Genomic DNA, 21,030 nt, shown 5'->3' with positions numbered 1-21,030 from the left:
ATATATATATATATAGGGTGAGTCACCTAACGTTACCACTGGATATATTTCGTAGACCACATCAAATACTGACGAAGCGATTCCACAGACCGAACGTGAGGAGAGGGGCTAGTGTAATTGGTTAATACAAAACATAAAAAAATGCAAGGAAGTATGTTTTTAACACAAACCTACGTTTTTTTTTAAATGGAACCACGTTAGTTTTGTTAGCACATTTGAACATATAAACAAATACGTAATCAGTGCCTTTTGTTGCATTGTAAAATGTTAATTACATCCGGAGATATTGTAACCTAAAGTTGACGCTTGAAACCTCCGACGTTCAGTTGCGTGTTGTAACAAACACGGGCCACGGTCAGCGAGCAGCATCTGCAGGGACATGTTTACGATGACGACCGTGTTTACGAGTGTGGCTCTAGTGCACTGTTGTGGTTTGGTCTAGCTGTCGCAGTGTCCGCATGTAGCGCTTGCTGCTATTGTTATTCTGCATTCGTCTCCGCACGCGGACCAACTGTAGTACACCGTATTACCAGACGTCTGTGATAGGGTAGTGTTGTAGGAACTGTGACCATGGTGTATTCGAACTCTGAAAAGGCGGAGATGATACTCATCTATGGCGAGTGTCGACGAAATGCAGCTGAAGCCTGCAGGGTGTATGCAGAACGGTACCCGGACAGAGAGCATCCAACGTGCTGCACATTGCAAAACACCTACCGCCAACTGTATGCGACAGGTATGGTCGTAGCACGCAAACGGGTCCGTAACAGGCCCGTCACAGGAGAAGCGGGTGTAGTTGGTGTGTTAGCTGCTGTTGCCATGAACCCACACATGAGTACACGGGACATTGCGAGAGCCGGTGGACTGAGTCAAAGTAGTGTCATGCGCATACTGCATCGTCACCGCTTTCACCCGTTTCATGTGTCGCTACATCAGCAATTACATGGTGATGACTTTAATCATCGAGTGCAATTCTGTCAATGGGCATTAATAGAGAATGTGTTGCAGTTCTACCTGTTTACCGATGAAGCGGGTTTCACAAACCACGGGGCAGTGAATCTACGGAACATGCATTACTGGTCCGTGGACAATCCTCGCTGGCTCAGACAGGTAGAGCGACAGCGACCGTGGACTGTAAATGTATGGTGCGGAATCATGGCGACCATCTCATTGGTCCTCACTTCATTGCAGGGGCCCAAACAGCTGCAACATACATCGCGTTTCTACAGAATGATCTGCCAACGTTGCTCGAAAATGTCCCACTGGAAACACGTCGACGTATGTGGTATCAGCATGATGGTGCACCTGCACATTCCGCAATTAACACTAGGCTGACCCTTGACAGGATGTTCGACGGGCGTTTCATAGGACGTGGAGGACGCATAAATTGGCCAGCCCGTTCTCCTGATCTTACACCTCTGGACTTCTTTCTGTGGGGTACGTTAAAGGATAATGTGTACCGTGATGTGCCTACAACCCCAGAGGATATGAAACAACGTATTGTGGCAGCCTGCGACGACATTACACCAGATGTACTGCGACGTGTACGACATTCATTACGCCAGAGATTGCAATTGTGTGCAGCAAATGATGGCCACCACATTTAACATCTATTGGCCTGACATGTCGGGACACACTCTATTCCACTCCGTAATTGAAAACGGAAACCACGTGTGTACGTGTACCTCACCCCTCATGGTAATGTACATGTGCGTCAGTGAAAAAGACCAATAAAAAGGTGTTAGCATGTGGACGTAATGTGCTGTTCCAGTCTCTTCTGTACCTAAGGTCCATCACCGTTCCCTTTGGATCCCGACGTAATTCGGTGCTCTCCGATACACACGATCGAACAGCGGAGGAGTGGTACTCAAGCGTCAAATTTAGGTTATAATATCTCTGGATGTAATTAACATTTTACAATGCAACAAACGGCACTGATTACGTATTTGTTTATATGTTCAGATTTGCTAACAAAACTAACGGGGTTCCATTTAAAAAAACGTAGGTTTGTGTTAAAAACATACTTCCGTGCATTTTTAATGGTTTGTATTAACCAATTACACTAGCTCCTCTCCTCACGTTCGGTCTGTGGAATCGATTCGTCAGTATTTGATGTGGTTTACGAAATATATCCAGCGGTAATGTTAGGTGACTCACTATATATATATATATATATATATATATATATATATATATATATGTGTGTGTGTGTGTGTGTGTGTGTGTGTGTGTGTGTGTGTGTGTGTAAGCAACTTTCTTTAGCAAAAATCTCGAAAATTTCACTATAGATTTACTTCAGAATTTTACCCAGTACTCTAATAAACCTTCGGAGGACAGACATTGGCTTAATATATATTTTTTAATATGTATGGTATACAAATAGATATTTAAAATCTGTACTGCTATATAAAAACAAGTCGTTGTTCAAGGTAGTCAACAAAAATATACGAAAGTTCTTGGCCCGTTTACTTCAAATTTTTACATTGTAATCTATTAAACTTTCAGTCGGATATAGGCTACAACTTTTTTTTAATATCCGCTGTATATAATCGCTCATATAGTATACCAGGGGAAAGGCTATTATCAAAAATCTCGAAAATTTCTTTTCCGTTTTAATTCGAAGTTTTACGGGATACTCTTAATGAATGTTCGGAAAGACAGGCTACATATTTCCAGACATACATGTATAAGGAGAAAACACTATTACCATAAATCTCCAAAAGTTCTTCACCAGTTTACGTCAAATTAGACAAATTTCTTTTCCCATGTATGTATTTTAATTCTATACATAATATTGAACAAAAATTATTTACATAGCTAGTGTGCTGTTTTGTTTTCTTCCTTGCAGTCGGTTTTAAGAGAAACTGGGAAAGTTGTACTCGTGGGCTATTGCCTAATGAATACAACTACGGAATACGAATCGTCGGAAACTTTGTAATCCTACCTGTCTGCAGATTAAAACAATGCGAAGTACTGTCACTGAAACTACTACCCGCCCATATCCAGAAGCAGAAGAGATCGCTTTAACCTAGTACTCAATTCAGTTCCCAATCGAGGAATCGTTGGCAATAATAACAAAAGAAGTTTAATGTAAGAGCTGTGGAGGAGGAGAAGATGAACAGAGAGAGAAGATGGGGGGGGGGGGGGGGAGGGAAACTGACATAGATACGAAGAAGGAGAAGATGGAGAGTGAGTGTGTAGGGGAAATGACAGAGAGAGGGCAGAAGAAGTGAGGGACAGAGAGAAGGGAGAAGAGGTGATGTACAGAGAAGTGGGGGGAGAAGGAGTAGGACGTATATCCAATTTCCATACACATTTAGCAGTTGCGATGTATGTGTAGAAACATGTGTCAAAGGCACTAGGAATTAATTCTTGCTATCAGAACATAGCAACAAATGCATATGAAGATGGATCCGAAAGTCTTTCGTTAGGGAGATATGAATGATTTATTAGTCAAAGCACAAAAACGTTAAATTTAGCAAACACATTTTCATTTGCATAAGTTATCCGAAATGATCACCTTATGCTTCCAGGCATCTCCTGGGCCTGTGTTCCATAATTTGCCGTACGTTCTGGAAAACTCACAGAACATTCCATATCCGGTCGAATCCCATTTGTGTTCGCTCCCTCAGAAGATCGACATTTGGTATGGCATTTAACCCAAGGATTTTAAATGGCTGCAAAGGAAAAAGAAATCCTTTGGATTCACGCAGGCCACGCAACTCTTCGCTCTCGAGCAGTGCACCATTTCGGAAACTCTTTATCGAAATGCTGACAAACTGTCAGTGTGAAGTAAGGTGGTGCACCATCCTGCAATCCTGCATAAACTACACTCACTGAATAACGACGTCTAGAGGTACATCATCAAATAAATGATGCAACACATGTCTGAGAAGCCGTAAGTCGAGAATTAGCATTCCAAACATGCAAAATCGCCCTGAGCACTGAGGAAATTATCCCACCGACGCAGCAGGCTGAAACACTGTGTCCTGCTGAGTAAAGAACTCCGTAACTGCCTGCTGTACTTCCTCGTCCGACAGTATTCGTCTCGACACTTCAAAGTCTTTTTTAAGGGACCGATGGTGTGATAATCACCTGGGCAGAGATCAGGATTATAGGACGGGTGCTCGAGTGTCGCCCACTTGAGTTGGCATAACTTCTGCTTTGGGACATTTGCGATATGGGGTCGTGCGTTTTCATAAAGCAGGATCACCACTCGATCCACGATCCCACAACGGTCATTTTCCGCAGCATGCAGCCCTTTACACTTTCTTCATTCTGCGATGAATGTCTACCAGTGTTTGTCCTTCAGCATCCAAGAAAAGAGTAACAGCACGTTAGTCCTGTTTGGACGTATTTGTTAATAACGTCGCCATAGTTCACTTTTTCACATTTACTGCACACACGCCGGAAAGACACGAATGGTTCAAATGTTTCTGAGCACTATGGGACTTAACATCTGAGGTCATTAGTCCCCTAGGCTTAGAACTACTTGAACCTAACTAACCTAAGGACATCACACATATCCATCACCGAGGCAGGATTCTAAACTGGGACCGTAGCAGCAGCTCTGTTCTGGAATGAAGCGCCTAGAACCGCTCGGCCGCTCCGGCCGGCTGAAGACACGAATGACGCACTAATACCTTACTTATAGACTCGCATCGGAGTCGCCGTGAGTTGCGTGTACACTTCAGCAACGTCCTCATATGGAAACATTTTGATCGCCCCTTGCAATAAAAACGTGAACTCCGTCCGCATGGAGGGGCGTACTTTCAGCACATCGCTCTGCCGGCCGTTGACAGTTTTCGTGACCTGGAGCCGCTATTACTCGGTCAAGTCCTTAATTCACGTCATAAGGCTGATTATTGGACGCCGTTCCAGTCCTCCCACGGAGGAAAAGTCGCTGGCTGTACTGGGATTCGAACCCGGGCGCTCCGCGTGGCAGTCAGCCGCCCTGACCACTCGGCTACGGACCGGATCTAAAAACAATTCTGCTTGGGTAGGCGATGTCGGTCCTTCTGCTGTATCTTTCGTCGTGTTTGCGATTGATGGTTCAAAGTCAAATGGCTCTGAGCACTATGGGACTTAAAATCTGAGGTCATCAGTCCCCTAGAACTTAGAACTACTTAAACCTAACTAACCTAAGGACATCACACTCATCCATACGCGAGGCAGGATTCGAACCTGCGACAGTAGCAGTCGCGCGGTTCCGGACTGAAGAGCCTAGAAACGCTCGGCCACCGCGGCCGGCTACGTTTGATGGTCTTGTTGGTTAGTGTTTAAGTGATTTGACCACGCATGAGAATAAAAGTAAGAAAGACTGGCAGTTAACGCCCAGTAGTCGATGAGATCAGCAATGATGGAGTACAATCTTTGATTGGGAACCACATCGACTGTGACTTTTTCAAATGAATTACCTCGACATTTACCTTAATTGATTTAAGAGGAGCACGGATGACAATTCGGGACGACCAGGCCTTGCTTTCGACAGCCATCATCCAGAATACGAATCCTGTGGCTTATCGCTCCCCCTAGACACTCGAAGGAAGGAAGATTAGGATATCACCCCGTTGACATCGAGATCATTGTAAACAGAGCACAATCTCGGATTTACTCATGGATGGGGAAGAAAATCGGCCGTGCCCTTTCAAAGGAACCATTCCGGCATTTGCTTGGAGCTATTGAGGGAAAACTTAAAATTGGATGGCCGGACGCGGGTTTGGACCGTCGTTCTCCTCCGAATGCGAGTCCAGTGTGCTGCCGGCCGTGGTGGCCGAGCGGTTCTAGACGCTACAGTCTGGAACCGCGCGACCGCTACGGTCGCAGGTTCGAATCCTGACTCGGGCATGGATGTGTGTGATGTCCTTAGATTAGTTAGGTTTAAGTAGTTCTAAGTTCTAGGGGGCTGATGACCTCAGAAATTAAGGCCCATAGTGCTCAGAGCCATTTGAGCCATCCAGTGTGCTAAACACTGCGTCTGTCCACTTGTACATTCGATAACAGCGCACCCACTATGTAGTGTGATATATAGTTCAACGGCTGCATACTCCAAACTGTCAGGTCTTTTGTGTTTATTCTCTACTTGTTCCTGACATACAAGGGGCGCTCAGTAAGTAATGCAACACATTTTTTTCTCGGTCAGTTTCGGTCGAAAAAATGCGGAATTTGTTGTGGGATATCGTGGAATACTCCCCTCCAGTCAATTAAGTTTCATGACGTTCTGATAGGTGGCGGCGCTGTACGTAGCCTTCAAAATGACATCTGTAACGGAGGTGCTGTTCCAAGCGGAGAGCTGTCACTAAGGTACTTTTGGTGCAAATTCAAAGCACCGCAGATATTAATAAGCGCTCGCACAGAGTCTTCGGAGACCTGGCTGTGAACAAAGTACGGTGAGTCGTTGCGCGAGGCGTCTGTCGTCACCACAACTAGGTCGCACAAACATGCCGTAATTCCCGCGTGCCGGCCGGCCGCACGGAATTGTGACTCCTGCAGTGTTGGAACGTGCAGACACTCTCATTCGAAGTGATGGACGGATCACAGTCAAACACCTCGCTGCTCAGTTCGACGTCTCTGTTGGTAGTGATGACACGCTCGTCCACCAGTTGGAGTACTCATATGTGAGTGCCCGCTGAGTTCCTCGTCATCTTAGAGAAGAACATAAAGAGCGACGAAGGAACGCCTAGGCGGAATTGCTTGCACGTTACGAGGCTGGTCGTGACTTTTTTCTCGAACATTCTCGCAGGCAATGAAACATGGGTTCATCACTTCGAACCAGAATCGAAACGGCAATCCACGGAGTGGCGCGACTCCACCTCTCCTCCGAAGAAAAAGTTACAAGACGCACCCTCATCCGGTAAAATCATGGCGCTAGTCTTCTGGGAATCTGAAGTGTTATTCTATACAACGATCAACTCGGAAGTGTATTGTTCTAGTCTCAAGAAATTGTAGAAACGGACCAGAAGCTGTATCAAATAACCAGCGGTCAGAAGGTGCTTGACGAAATTGGTGACTATCCAGATTGTAATCTTCGAAACAAAAATAGGTCATTGTTTGCCCTTTGTAACACTGTCCTAAGTCGATGTTTCAATTTATACAGCGCTAGGAAGTCGTTGTCTGCTTTATCCTTTTTCATGAAACTAGTCTAAAAAATACTCCGTCCGAGAACACGCCTCGTAAGGCCTGAAGGTACCGACCTACAGCCGATAGGCTACACTGGATGCATGTGGTCAGCACACCGCTCTCGCTTGTGTTGTCAGTTTCCGTGACCGGAGTCTCTACTTATCAATCATTTCCGCAGGTGGTCTCAGAAAGTCTGAGTGCAACCGGACGGTGACCTGTCTACGTGCTGGCCAAGTCCAACAGCCTTTAACTTCGGTGAACTGACGGGACCGGTGTCACCAGTGCGAGAAAGCCATTGCCTTTCTTCATCAAACTGCCAGCAAATAATTACCTCCTCTTCCAAAATGCAACAACCAGTGTAAGAGAATTTTTGGCATCTCCAGACTGAGTATGCTACGACTTGGATACTCGATAAATGACTGAATACAAACCTTACGAAATATGCATATACCGAGCGAGGTGGCGCAGTGGTTAGACACTGGACTCGCCTTCGGGAGGACAACGGTTCAATCCCGCGTCCGGCCATCCTGATTTAGGTTTTCCGTGATTTCCCTAAATCACTCCAGGCAAATGCCGGGATGGTTCCTCTGAAAGGGCACGGCCGACTTCCTTCCCCATCCTTCCCTAATCCGATGAGACCGATGACCGTGCTGTCTGGTCTCCTTCCCCAAACAACCCAACCCCAATCCAAATATGCATATTTAGATATTAACAAATTTCACGTGCCTCTGGTTACGCGACGAAGTTATTTTACGGACGGTATATGGAGCACTTAAGAATTCCATCGAAGATATCCACCAACTCCGTCACACCGTATTTCAGTGAGCTCTTCCAAAGCTGAAAGCCCCACGAATCAACACAAACTAACCTCCGAGAAAGAGCTAAATTTCGGATTTCCGTCTAAATTTGGCAATTAGTACCTAGAACTGAGGATAATGTTTCTTACTCTGCATAGAAGGTTTTTTTGACACAGGTATCCACTTTCTGCCCCGCTAACATGAAAATTGCAGGAGCCCTTCGTGAATAGCGCTTTGGTAACGATAGGAGCTTTACATACAAGAGAAAGTCCAAGTAACACTTACGTCATTGTTATTTCCAAAATTCACCTCCGTGCTACCACATTAATCTGAGCTTCGCTCCTAACAGAGCGTACGACTAATTATGTCGGGCGATTACCGAAGAACGGAACGAGATATCTGCGTCAAGTTTTCGGAGCTTCGCAGTTCGAAAATGTGGCTAATTAACTGTGGAGCCGGCGTTCTTTATCTCGGCCCTCTTCTACGTCGCTAATGAATTGGCTGTCGCAGTTCACTGAGATATAAAGAGTTGTGGAACTTTCTCAGAAAAAGTACACAATATTTCTCAGTGCCGAGGGACAGCGAGCGTTGAGTACAGTCGACTTGCCGAAGGGGGGGAGAGGGGGGGGGCAGAAGGAGAGTTTCCATTTGTCGCTCTCTCCTGTTCAGTGTAGCGGTTCATGGAAGTCCTATTCTTTCCTCTTGCTTTTTCTCTCCCTCCCCCCTCCCGCCTCACCCCCCCCTTTTTTGCCATCGCCGTACTTAAGCGGAGATTCCCTCCCGCGTTCTCCATAAATATTAAACGTAAATCGCTGACATAAATTGCGCTTTTTTGTCACCTGCGCCAAAACCAGCCATCTCGTTTTTGCACAACGACGGGGGAGGCTGCATTTGTTTTCAAAATAAACAGTCGTCCCGCGAGCTATCAAACGGCGCTATTTACAGAAGGGCCCTGGTGTCCGTCGGCTTTAAACTGAAAGCAATTCGATGCAAATGTGCTCCGCGGTACGTTAAAAGAGCTGTTTGCAACATTTTTGAGCAGATCTGCGGCAGTCCGCGCTATTACGTGCCTGCTACTTGCACAGTCTTTTCCGGAAGCCGTTTGTGGAAGAGAAGTTATGCAGCGTTAACGGCCTTTTGTGCATTCTTCTTTGTGTCATCCGTGTTCTGTTTCCCCTTTGCATAGGTTTCTTTTTAAAATAAATAAATAAATATAAATTTTGCCACCAAAATACAGTATCAGGGAAAGTGTGATTTACCACTATGTTTATTTCATCGAATTCGAATTTTATAGGACATTCTCTGCGGAGAGGAAATTGAGCACTGGAAACAAATATATTACTTGGACGTTTCCCACGCACGTTAAGACTGTGGGATAAGGAACATTAGCTGAGTTACTACGAGAAACAGCAAAAATTCCTGATTTATTCACTGGAAATATATAATCCTCCATAATGTAGCTTTAAACGATGCGTCGTCAATATGGCGACACTGTGTAACGAGGACTTATATCGGGCATGGGGCAATTGTTTTGATGGCGGGGAAAATGCCACTTCTTATTCGAAAAACGTACCACAGATAGTACTCCAAGAAGGGTGAAGGTTTCCTGGACCCATATTTACTGGCGATGAAACATAGATACTGCATTTCATGCCGGAAGCCAAGCAGCGGAGCACGGTGTGGAAACATCCGGATTCGCCTGTGACAAAAAAGCTCCGAGAATTCCACTGGGAGATTCTGGACTACCCACTATGGCAGGACAGCGATTCACAAGGAACGATGAAGCCAAGGAAGCAGTCCGACAGTGGTTCAATAGTCAGCCGGACGAATTCTACCGCAAGGACATCTCAAATTTAGCGCTGCGAAGGGATAAATAGGTGAACCGATATGGGCACTATGTGGAAAAATAGTGTAAGGTACGTAGAATAGGGTGTATATTCATTACCTCTATGAACCTTACTGTGGCTAGCAAAAAAGATGGGCAAATAGGTTCTGATTTCCCCTCGTACTATTTTGCAGTGTCTGTATTTTATAGTTCATGCACATCTGAAAGGGCACTGCATAATTCACAGTAAAATGCAGGCACCGAAAAATAGTATAATACATAGCAAGCCTAGAACTTTTTGGCATTATGTTTAATTTAATTTTAATTCGATGCTTCTCCTAGCAAATATGTAAAATGTCCAGATAGTTTATAAAATAGGACAAGGATACAGGCAAAATTTAAAATTACATTCAAATGGCATGTTGAAACTACAAACATATGTATCTAACTGAAACTGAATTAAAACATGAAAATTATCACAAATGTATGTGTCCGAAAACTGGCCTATCCCGCAGTACAAGTGTTCAATAAATAAACAATTGAAAAACAATTATTAACAATTATTATGAATGTATAATAAATAACTAAACCTAAACTTCCAGTTTTTATATACTTCGAAGCAGTGCTTCCTCCTTAACTGTAACGCTACATAAAATATTTGTTTCACTGCATCTGATTGATCAGCAGTCACAAAATTTTCAGAATCATCACGTGCAGGCTCCATTTGATCGAAAGTGACGCTGTGACACAATTGAACTACAACGGTACAGGACTGCAAGAATACAACATCTGTGAGGTTCGGGATCTTGCTGCTATTAAGATATACAAATTATCTTTCATATAGTTTGCCGTAAATGTAAATGGCATTCTATTAAATACCTAGGGAAAGTATTAAGTATTAAATATTAAATTAATTAATAATAAATTAAGTATATTAAGTTAATTAATAATAAATTAAGTATTTCGTACCCTGCCTAATGACTTTCGGTAATGTACAGTACAAGGAGCTGCGACAACGACATTACACACCAAACACACGCACGCTCTGGAAGTGGTGCGTTCGTTTCGTTTCACGTTCAGCTGTGGAGCGAGTCTGTCTCTCGCTGTTTACGTAGCTGTACCCAGCGGGTTGCTGTAATCGAATTTCACGTTCACTAGTGGTATGTACATATAGATGGGTGGGACAAAAATATGGAAATACCAAAGAGGAACGCACGCTTTAACATACGAGGGACGTTTGAAAAGTCCGAGCGAAGTCCCAGAGATGCCACCACCGGCACGTAATGAGGTCATATTTAGTTAGTAGCATCTTCGGAAAGAACGCACACCAAGTTTCATCCATATTGGTCAATTTCTTTGTGTTTGGCATTCGTGTGAATCAAGGAAGTCGAATGATTGTCAAAAAATGGACGAAAAATAATTTCGTGTGGTGATTAAACATTACTTTATGAAAGGCAAAACGTCTCAGGAATCTAAAGAGAAGCTTGATAAACATTACGGTGACTCTGCACCTTCGATTAGAACAGTTTATAAGTAGTTTCAAAATTTTCGGAGTGGCCATATTGGCACAAGTGATGCTGAACGTTCTGGACGCCATTGGAGGTTACGACTCCAGAAATCATTGACAAAAAACATGATATGGTGATAGCTGACAGAAGAGTTAGGGTGCGTGATAATACTAGTGCTGTGGGCATCTCGAATGAACGGGTACATAATATTTGGACATGAGAAAGCTATCCGCAAGATGGATTCCGCGATTGCTCATGCTTGACCAAAAACGGAATCGTGTGAAGTGTTGCAAGGATGGTTTGCAGCTGTCCAGGAAGAATCCACTGGACTTCAAGCGCTGTTTCGTCACTGTGGATGAAACATGGATACATTACTATACTCCTGAGACCAAACAACAATCTAAACAATGGGTTACCAAAGGAGAATGTGCACCAAAAAAGGCGAAGACCATTCCTTAGGCCGGAAAAGTTATGGCGAATGTCTTTTGGGATTCGCAAGGGATAATCCTCATCGACTATCTGGAAAAGGGTAAAACTATTACAGGTGAATATTATTCATCGTTATTGGACCGTTTGAAAACCGAGCAGCAAGAAAAACGCCGGTGATTGGACCGCAAAACAGTCCTTTTCTATCACGACAATGCACCAGCACACACCTCAGCAGTTGTGGTCGCAAAATTAATGGAAATAGGATTCCAACTCGTATCACATCCCACATATTCTCCAGACTTGGCTCCCTCGGACTACTATTTGTTCCCCAATTTGAAGAAATGGCTGGCGGGACAAAGATTTTATTCAAACGAGGAGGTGATTGCAGCAACTAATAGCTATTTTGCAGACTTGGACAGTTCCTACTATTCGGAAGGGATCAACGAATTATATCAGCCTTGGACGAAGTGTATAAGTCTAAAAGGAGACCATGTCCAAAAATAAAAAAGATTTATCCCAAACACATAAGTAGTTTTTATTTCTGCACGGACTTTTCAAACGCCCCTCGTAAATGCAGATCTTATTCAGACCTGCAGGTTGCGCTGTCGTATTCGACCTCGATCGGCGCCTAGCCACTAACCTTCATACGTTGCAAAAGTCAGTCGTGGTCAGAACATGTGCTGCGTACTTGTGTGTGCCACGCGGGTTAGCCGCGTTGTCTATGACGCCTTGTCACGGTCCGTGCGGCTCCCCCCGTCATAGGTTCGAGTCCTTCCACGGGCATGGGTGTGTGTGTTGTCCATAGCGTAAGTTAAAGTTAAATTAAGTGGTGTGTAGGCTTAGGGACCGATGAACTCAGCAGTTTGGTCCCATAAGATCTTACCACAAATTTCAAAAAAAGATTGTGTACTTGTCATTGTTTTATGTCGGAGATATGTCTATTCGAACATGGGTGCTACTTGTGGTGCTCCCGTAACTAAGGAATCCGAAGTGTTTGGTATACCGTATCGAAGATTTATATCGCATACAGGGAAAAGGAAAAACATCATCCGTTAAGTCACAATGCGAACGAAAGTGTGTGGGTGAGTGATATTGACAAACGGTCGTTGGAGAGGATTGTGACGTAAAATTAGAAGAAGACAGCTGCAAAACCACAGCAGAACTAAATGTCACTCTCGCGTACCCTGGCAGCATCAAAGCAACACGAAGGCAACCTCATAAGCATAGGACTGCAGGGCGAACTGGAAGCCAAAATCACTTTTCCGTGACGCAAATATCCTTGACAGGAGCACGTGATGCCGAAACCATAAAACCTGGAGTATGGAGCAATGGAATAAAGAAATTTGATCGTGTAAGTCTTGTTTCACACTCTTTCCAAGTTCTCGCCGAGTTTACGTCCCAAGTGGGAGCTATATAGTTGTATTCCGTGGGCCTCGTGGTTACTCTGCAAGTTCGCGTGTGGGCAGTCTTTGTGTGACCATTTTGCTTGGTCAGGTCTACCCCGCGGCACAATGCTTGTTCCCCTCTGGTGATGCTGTGTTCCAACATGACAGGACCCTTGTTCACATAACTCGCACCGTCCAGGACTGGTTTTGTGAGCACGAGGATGAAATGTCGGATATGGCCTGGCCACAACAGGTACCAGGTCTCAGTACTATTTAGTCTTTGTGGTCTACTTTGGAGAGAACAGAGCGTGATCGCCATCCATCATCGTTATTTGAACTAGCCACTGTTTTGCAGAAGGAGTGTTATAAGAGTTCCTTGAAAGCGCCAGAAAAAACTGTATGTATGTACGCCGTGAAGATTGGAAACTCTTTTGAATGCTAACGGTTTTCCTACACCGTATTACGCATTTTGATGTGTTCTGTTAGTGGTTTCCATATTTTCGTACTCCACGTGTGTACGCAATAAAAAAATTTCGTTAACGTGGTGGCGTCGAACCCACCCGCTTTTCACAAATTACTATAATCGAAACAGATCGCAGACCATCACAGAAGTTATAGCAAAGGTGAAACGTCTTCGTTTAGATGGAATCTGCTTCAGAGTAAGTGATGCCCGCATCTCGTGGTCGTGCGGTAACGTTCTCGCTTCCCACGCCCGTGTTCCCGGGTTCGATTCCCGGCGGGGTCAGGGATTTTCTCTGCCTCGTGATGGCTGGGTGTTGTGTGCTGTCCTTAGGTTAGTTAGGTTTAAGTAGTTCTAAGTTCTAGGGGACTTATGACCACAGCAGTTGAGTCCCATAGTGCTCAGAGCCATTTGAACCATTCAGAGTAAGTGACGTTTTTTTCATTAGAATCATTGTTGTTACCTACGGATCATAAAAGTAAGAATAATGTGCGATTTCTGTATCTGAAGATATTAAAACTTTTGTGGACAAGAAAAAGGACCTACGAAAAGATGTTTTATACACCGAGGCATAAAAACCTCATCCGAAAAGTAGGTGGTTTATTTACCGTACTACGGCGCCGTAATACTGTAAATTTAGACTTCTAAAATTCAAAACTTCATCTACTCGCAATCTTCGACACTGCAGATTTCTTTACTGAAATTACTGCACGATACGTCGACACAGCCGGCCGGGGTGGCCGAGCGGTTCTAGACGCTACACTCTGGAACCGCGCGACTGCTATGGTCGCAGTTCTAGGGGACTGATGATCTTAGAAGTTAAGTCCCATAGTGCTCAGATCCACGTCGACACAAGCTATCATGTACTATAACTAGGGATTTATTTTGGCTCTGAGCACTATGAGACTTAACATCTGAGGTCATCAGTCCCCTAGACTTAGAACTACTTAAATCTAACTAACCTAAGGACATCACACACATCCATGCCCGAGGCAGGATTCGAACCTGCGACCGTAGCGGCCGCGCGGTTCCAGACTGAAGCGCCTAGAACCACTCGGCCACACCGGCCGGCTAGGGATTTATTTGATCCTAAGACCAATGCCTGTGTATGTATTAAATGCCCACAGAATTCCCGTTGCAGTTTCCTTTGTCTCTACTTCAACTTGTTCACAAAAGTCGAAAAATCCGTTTCCGATAATCCTACCTGCAATACGAAACGATAAATTCATAAAATATTTAAACTGTCATAAAAGTCATCGTATCTGGTTCTGTTTGCAAATGTGATTAGATGGAGATTGTGGAGTGATGTTTTGACTCTTACGGCTTACACGGATGGAATATCAGCATTTCCATTATCTGCTTATCGTGTAGCACTGCCTTTATTCGCCATGGTTCAAATGGCTCTGAGCACTATGGGACTTAACTTCTGTGGTCATCAGTCCCCTAGAACTTAGAACTAATTAAACCTAACTAACCTAAGGACATCACACACATCCATGCCCGAGGCAGGATTCGAACCTGCGACCGTAGCGGTCACGCGGTTCCAGACTGAAGCGCCTTTAACCGCACAGCCACACCGGCCGGCCTTATTCGCCATGCCTTTGTGGTGCTGACCACGTGTCCTCAGAGGCAATTCGTTGTCGTAGTGACGTATGTTGCCCCCACTGCGCCATCTCGCTTGGGCTCTGTGGCTTCGGCAGCTGTGTATTTTCGGCTAACAGCAGGACACGAGAAAGTGCGAAACGAACACGTCAGGCTGTGTTCCAGCTGATAGTGGCGCTTAAGCGCGTCGTAAGCGGCGAGATTTGCGCAAAGGCGGATTTCGCGATACGTCATCGCGCTTCGTGCTTGACAACTTAACAGGGGCCGTTTTGCGGCGTTGGAGTGAAATATGGCGCCTCGCTGAGGGATAGGACGAGCCACAAATCCGGCAGCCCTTATAGCCCAGGGCAGCTGGCCCGCGAGCAGAAACTCATTACGTGCTAGCTTGCCCTCCTGAGCCACACAGTCGTTGGCTTGTTGCTCTTGTTTCTCCAAGAGCTCGGGCACACGGCACATACACCTGGTATTCTACCACTTTTATGCAGTTTAATTTACGTGTCGATGGTTCAGACTCACAAAATATTGTAAGATATTCATAACTACGGCGTGGATTTTTATGATACGGCGTATTATCTTCAGTGAGACTGACGAGTTCGTAAAATACATATAAACGCTTCTCATAAAAAAATTATAAGAATTGTTGCAGTCTGTTAAATACATATAAACGCTTCTTATCATAAAACAAAATAAAATAAAATAATTGTTGCAGTCTGTTAACTCATATTTATGCATATATCATCATTTCACACTGATATAACGTATTTCAGTAAGTAAACCGTCATATTCGTCATATTTACACTCTTTCAAGAAGTAATGTTCTCAGGCAATCTCTCTCTTCCGTGTTACATATCTCATAATTGCGCATCTCATTTTGTTTCCAAGAAAATGGTAAACATTTACACAACAGTGAGTTTAATTGGCCTGTTGTTATTCTATGAGCAGGTACTTACTTAAGCCATTCATGACCCTGGATTGCAGACGAGTATCTCGTTGTGTATTCAGTCTTATGGAAGTCGGAATTGTGTGCAGAATAGTTAAGAAAGGATGCCTGAAGTTAAGCAAACTATTCTAGTAACAGTTCGTGTACCAATAAAGTGAGAAATTATTTTCGCCTGAGGGTAAAATGCTATATCGTAAACTCTGTGATGTAAGAGTGAAAAGTAATTTTACATTCAGCAGCATGTGGCAACAGAAAAGCAAAAACGTGGTGTACAACGGACTGAAAATGGAAAAACACTACAACAAATGCTCCTAGGGGAACTTTCCGATCTCATTCATCATTCTGTGAAGAACTTTGCACAGCTTTCCTTTGTACTTGCATTCCCCTAAGTTAATGGAAACATCAAAAATTTCTTGAATTCTTAGAAAACTACACAGGAAAGTCTCTTCATGATGCTTCCACATTAAGAAAGGATTATGTCAGCCGAAGCTAAGAAAACTGATGTAACAAATCAGATAGAAGATTGAAAATTTTAAAAAAAATGTGGGTATCAACTGATCAAACCATAGGCTCTATGGGAAGACACAGCTCATATGTCATTGTGGGAACTTTGGAACAAGATCGTCCAGGCGAAAACTTCCTAATAAACTGCGAACGTTTAGAAAAAGTAAAGATTTTCACCGGTAGTAAATTGTTCGACAGATCTATGGGTGCCTAATGTTCCGAAGGATTCACAACGGATGCTGCAGCTTATATGATCAATGCTGCCGATTCATTAAAAACATTATACAGTAATACAGTACTTGTGACTTGTTTAGCTCACGCCTTACACTGACTTGCAGAAAAGGTTCGTAGTAACTTCAGTGATGTTGACAAATTTGTTGTATGTTTGGAACCGCCTTCACGAAAAGCAGCATTTAAGATATTAGCTCCAGACATTTCCTTACCACCATCTATCATTCTGACTAGATGGAGGACCTGTAACACTTGCCGTTAGAGCTTCAACGCTCTGAGAACCTTCGTTGATTAAGTTGATATACTAAATTTTCAGGCAAACTTTCGTAATGAAAACCAAATTTTGAATTTAAATCTGCTGGCATAACTGCGTTTGGAACAATCAGAAGTGCCACTAGTGAAGCAGATATGACAATTGAAAAATATTGTGAATAAGGTAGAAGTCGTTTGCGCTAAAGTAGAAAAAGAAGAGTCAAATAAATTGGAAAGTGTGTTAGAAAAAAAAGAAGAGTGAAAAATCCACTCTTAATCGTTAAGGTTTACATTCAAACGATTTTGTAAATTTCAAATATGTACCTCTTCTGTCACCGAAGCAAAAAGAAGTTTTTCTGGCTGGCAATAGGACATCACAATTATTTGAAAATTTGCACAAGGTATTCATTGTACATTGCAACTCAGAGCTCATAAATTGAAGTAAAAATGGGAATTTAAAAAAAAATAATAAAAAAACACGTCGTAGGTTAACTATGTTATGATAATTTTATTACAAAGCATATTACATCATCAAATTTCATGATTTATCTTGCTACTGACGTGCATTTTATTCTTAAATAAGTAGTACATAATCATAAACTGAATTACTAATTTATTTTACTACAGAAATTTTATCTCATTTTTGTTATTGTTAGATCATATTTTTGTAAATTTTTATCCATAACACCATATTTTGTTGTGAATATTATGGTGATCTTCTGGTCATAAAGATCGTAGCATTGTTCATCATTGTCGGAAGGAGTAAAATAAGAATAAGGATATGGTACTCTAGGAAACAACAGAATTAACATAAAATTAGAAACATAATAATGCTTCTTGAAAATATCCGAGAGTATACATTGTTCCAAAATTTCTCAATCATTGACTGGTTTCTTAATGCAATAATTTAACGGTTCATTCCTAGAGATGCGAACGTGACTGTACATGGAAGTAACAGATAACATGCATTAATGTTAGGTGGAAGATGCAAATGCACAGTGATCATGGGCAGGTAGTTGGTCAATTATCTTTCCTTGCGGTATAGATTTGGATCAACTGTGGGACCATTGTGCTGCCACCATCGTATATCGCGTAGGGATTATGAGAATAAATTAAGTGAGATTACGGTGAGTACATATTCATACAGGTAGTCACTATTTCCCTCGATCAGTACACAGGTACAATGGCAAAAAAATCGATAACACTGGTTGCGATGTGCACTTCCACCTACACAGTACAGTGGCTTGCGGAGTATATACGCATATACTGCTGCAGAATATGCTATTTCTTCTTTCATCTCCTACCAGTGTGGCTAGATAGCAGGCTATCGTAGAATCAGCTTCTCTCTCTAGCGGGGAAAATTTGTGTGTGTGTGTGGGGGGGGGGGGGGGGGGGGGGGGAAGAGACTTACAGTTCCGTCAGGAAATCCTGATGACTGAGGGAAACGGTCCATAAACCTTGGTCGGAAACAGCTTTCCTTTTCTTTTTCCAAAGCCTATATTCATAATAATGGCAAGAGCGTACCCGGCGAGAGGCTATAGAGAGCCGATGCCCCTTCCGACCGCCACCAGTTTGCACTGTAAAAATATTACCTCCTCTCTTCAGGTCAGTAACACACCATTGGTATCTAATCCTCAGCAATCGTCATTTATTTTACGATCCAAAGGGTAAAATTGTTTTTTACTTCAGTTTCCTACATGGCTACACTCCAGACAAACACTTGCAGATAAAACTTCCTAAAAGGTAAATCTATATTCAGCTCTCCCTTCTTTGCTCAGGACTGGTTTCAAATCTGAGCTCTTGATTTTCTTACAGCTGCTTTTCTTTTCCCCAAAGGCCTCTTTAATTTTTCTGTACGCTGTATCTATCTTTCTCCTAGTGAAATATGCTTCTAAATCGTTACATTTGTCCTCCAGACATTCCTGTTTAGCCATTTTGCATTTCCTGTCAGTCTGATTTTTTAAACGGTTGGATTCCATTTCGCCTGCTTCATTTCCTGCATATTTATATTTTCTGCTTTCATCAGTTACATTCAGTATCTCTTGTGTTATCCAAGGATTTCTACTAGACCTTGTCTTTTAACCTATTTTACCTATTGTGGTCAGAGTTCGTATCTGTCGATTTAAATGTTTTACAATTTAAAACCTGGTTCGTAAATCTCTGTCTTACTATTACGTAATCAATTTGAAACCTTCCCGTGTCTCCAGGTCTCTTCCATGTGTACAGCCTCCTTTCATGATTCTTAAACCTCGTGTTATCGCTGATTAAATAATGCTATGTGCAAAATTCTGCGAGAATTCCCATTTCATTCCTTTCTCTGAGTCCATTTTCATCTACAGTTTTTCCTTCTCTTCCTTTTCCTGCTATCGAATTCCAGCGCCCCATCACTATGAAATTTTCGTCTCCCTTAACTATCTGAATAACTTATTTTATCTCGTCATACATTTCTTGAGGACGTAGGTTGCAAGTGCTACTCTGACATGAAGAAGTTGGCACAGGAGAGGAATTCGTGACGGGCCAGTCAGAAGACTGATTACTCAACAAAACATTTCATCATTCTCTTCGTCATCTGCGGAGCTAGTTGGCATATGGACTTGTACAACTGTGGTGGGTGTGCGCTTCGTGTCTCTCTTGGCTACAATAATGCGTTCACTATGCTGTTCATTGTAGCTTACCCGCACTCCTTTTTCTTATTCATTACTAAACCTTCTCCAGCATTATCCCTTCTTCTATTTTGTATTTGTAACTCTGTATTTACCTTCCCATAAGTCTTGTTCCTCCTGTCTGGGATCTTCATTAATTCCCACCATATCTAACTTCAACCGATCCATTTCCATTTTTAAATTTTCGAACCTACTTGTCCGATTAAGGTATCCGATCCGATCCGTAGAACGCCAATTTTGTTTCTCCTGACGACGACATCCTCCCGAATAGTCCCCACCCGGAAAGCCAATGGGACCGGGATAAGTTGAAAGAACCAGAGGCTGCTAAGTGTTTCTGAGTGAGTATTAAGCTACGGTTGACTAGAACAGGAGAAAGGAATACAGTAGAATACGAATGGGTAGCTTTGAAAGACACAATAGTGAAGGCAGCAGAGTTTTTAACAGGTATAAAGACAAAGTCTATTTTACCTCCGGAAAGGCCTATATTTAGAAAAATCGGAGAAAGTGCAGTGTCAAGCGACCATTTGTCACGAAATCAGCCTATTCACCTCGCCAACAACATATGAGAACGCACTGCAACATCAAAGCCATGAGAAGTTGTAGATTGTGTAGCAGAATAGCTATCAACATAAATTTCCAACAGCATCATGTAAGTAAGAAAATAAAAAATTACTCATTGAAGATAGCACAAAAAGTGCTGAAAAATGTCTGGGTAAAACAAAACTAAAAAGGTGTCTTGCATCAGGCGGAATTTCTCGTCAGACTTTCATAGCAAACACGGACATAAGAAGAACTGCAACCCCACAAGATGATTATATTTTACCCAAGAGGACACTATTACCTCCTTACAGTAGAGCTGCAGGCGGGAAAAATTGCGGCTGTAGTTTCCGTATGACTATGATGATTATTCATTGTAAAAGAAAGATTAGCGTTTAATAACCCATTGACGACGAGGTTATTAGCGACAGAGGGCAAGCTCGGGTTGAGGAAAGTCAAGCTAAATTGCAGGTCAATTTCTTAACACTGAGCCACTTCGGTGCTAATTATCGCTTATGCGATTTACTGTTATGAAAGATTTTATGAATACCAGAGGAAAATAAAAGTTGAAACTTAACACTGGCATACTGACTAACACGAAAGAACAGCGGATTGATTATCGTCTGCAGCGTTATACATGCTCTATCCATGAGATATGTGGAGAATGATATTGACACACTCTGGAGATCAGAGAGTACGCCTAAAACTATTTTTTTCAGGACCATGTGTTGACGTAAGTTTTGTATCAAATAATGAATAATGTTTAGGTACATACAAAGTC

This window comes from Schistocerca nitens, chromosome 1, assembly GCF_023898315.1.
Source record: "Schistocerca nitens isolate TAMUIC-IGC-003100 chromosome 1, iqSchNite1.1, whole genome shotgun sequence".
NCBI lineage: Eukaryota > Metazoa > Arthropoda > Insecta > Orthoptera > Acrididae > Schistocerca > Schistocerca nitens.
This window is presented reverse-complemented; position numbering follows the sequence as displayed.